At 32.7% G+C, this 2,500-nt stretch overlaps 1 protein-coding gene across 1 annotated transcript in view; it reads right to left on the bottom strand.

The window, feature by feature from the left end:
• The window catches only part of LOC135221170 (histone H2A-like), a 19,106-nt gene that overhangs the window by 16,051 nt on the left and 555 nt on the right, over window positions 1-2,500 (bottom strand). The gene's annotated exons all lie outside the window — the stretch shown is intronic.

The following is a 2,500-nucleotide window of genomic DNA, read 5'->3' on the forward strand; positions in this document are numbered from 1 at the left end:
CCTCTGGTCTTGTCTTTAGGGGGTCGGTAGAAAATTATGTTTGCTTTGTGATTTGCTTTTTCAATTATATGGTCAGGATACCTTAAAGACGAAAGCTGCTTACGAATTAGTTCAAATTCTTTTCCCCGGATATCTGGGGAACAAATTCGTATGGCTGTTAAGAATAGGTTGCTGGCTACGCCTACCTTGATAGGAATGTCGTGATAGCTAAAGTAGCGAATGTCTGAAAGTGAGAACGTTGTTTTCCTGTATATGGTAAATTTGTATTATGTCGTGTCTCTGATTATTAAAATATCAAGAAAAAGAATTTTGTCGTCTGTTTCTCATTCAACTTTAGGTTTTATGCTGGGCCCTAATGAGTTTTAATTTTAAATTAAAAGGAATTCATTAAAATTGCCCCCTTTATTATCCCAAAATTTTGTTAGAATATCATCTACATATCTCATCCACAGCATGCTTTTGGGTTTATTGCATTTATTACTGTAGTTTCAAAGTATTCCATGTACAGATTGGCTAAAACAGGACTTAAAGGACTGCCCATACTACACCCAAATATTTGCTTATAGAATGATTCCCTGAATGAAAATACGTTATTAGATACACATCATTCAACTAACATTATTATTTTGATCTGAATAGGGGGATTTTCTCTCAAAAACTGAAGAACGTCCTGTACTGGTACTTTTGTGAATAGGGAATCAACGACATTGCTTAAAAGTTTTAATGTTGTGAAGTGGTATATGCGCTTCTCTGAATTTGTGACAAAAATCTTCCTAATACTTAGTGTGACTGGGAGAAAAAGTGCCTAAAAAATCGGAAAGGAAGCCAGCTAAGCATTTAAAATTTTGTAATTGAAAGCTCTGGCACATGAAACGATGGGTCTAAATGGAATATTGTCTTTGTGAGTTTTGGGAAGGCCATAAAATTAGGGTAGTTTGAGATCAATTACTCAAAATTTCTCTAATAGTCCAATGCTCCTTAGCGACACAAACACTTATGTCAAACTGACGAAAAATCCCCTCCAAAATTTTTGGAGGGGAATTTTTTCGGAAAGTAAGATTAATTGACCAAGACAAAATGAGCATTGGACTATTTGAGATATTTAAAGTGATTAATCTTAAACTACCCAATAAATGAACATAACCACAACATAAACTGGAATTTGGCACATATAATTTATAGCAGCAACTGCCGGTACAAGAGTCAAATGATGAAATCGGCCTTGATTAAACAGACAGGTAATGAACATCTCAAAGGGTGCATGAGATTCAGATGTCATTAAGAAAGTTTTCCTTCAACCAACGCTTAAGAGGATTAAAGGAAGATTATCAGCGGGAGTGACCTAAATTTGCTTACATGTGTATGGATGGATCTCTTGGTATAAATACCACCTTTTCTGTAACTTTTCTCATTCATTTACCTGAAGAGGGAGACAACAGTCTCTGAAACATAGTATTTTCTTTCTATATTTTGGAGTTTTTTATGGGCTCCTTTTATTAGATATGTATATATATATATATATATATATATATATATATATATATATATATATATATATATATATATATATATATATATATATATATATATATATATATATATATATATATATATAATGTAAAAAAGGCATTAAAGAGGTACATCGGCAACTATACCTGCAAATTCACGATAGATGGTGGTGAGAGCGATGATGGTATATCTCGCCCGAATGAATCGTAAACTTTTTTGCTATGGTTACCGGAGCGAGAAATGAGATCTGCAAAACCTGCTATAAAATCCAGGAAGAATTATTGCCCTGAAGAAAATGGTATAACACGAGGAAGAAAAGAAGGAAGTTAAAAAAAAGGTGAAAAATATTTTCACGTAACTCGACGCGATGGAAATTGTAGGGATGTTAAAAAATTGAAACGCGAATGTATAACATGGTGTAGTTGATGGTTTTTTACCCTTATAGCTTTCCAAATTCTCAGAAACTAGTCATTCTACTTCCAGAGTTTGGAAATAAAACTCTTTTAAAGATTAAAAAGCGATAGAAAAAATATTCGTTAGAAAAAAAGCAGGACGATGAAGTGGATGTCGGTGTGTATATATATATATATATATATATATATATATATATATATATATATATATATATATAGTATGTATGTATGTATGTATGTATGTATGTATGTATGTATGTATATATATGAGTCTGGATTTACAAAGATAAACGTCTTTTTAGTAACAGTGAAAATTAAACTGATGACGCTCAATTCATCTTACAAAGATTTCTTTTCATATTTGTTGGTCGTTTTCTTTATTCCAAGATACAGTTCTTGTTCAAGATTAACTTGCTGTTATGGGTTTGATTCTCATCGTTTTCTCCCAGAGATTTTCCCACTGGGTTCATTAAGCGAATTCTAGGCCCTAATCCTGATTCGACAGCCTACTATACGTGGGCTTCAGGTGATTTTGGCATCAGGGATACGTTAGCATTTGATTTTGACATACCATAGTG

Source organism: Macrobrachium nipponense, chromosome 2 (genome assembly GCF_015104395.2).
Source record: "Macrobrachium nipponense isolate FS-2020 chromosome 2, ASM1510439v2, whole genome shotgun sequence".
Classification (NCBI taxonomy): Eukaryota; Metazoa; Arthropoda; class Malacostraca; order Decapoda; family Palaemonidae; genus Macrobrachium; species Macrobrachium nipponense.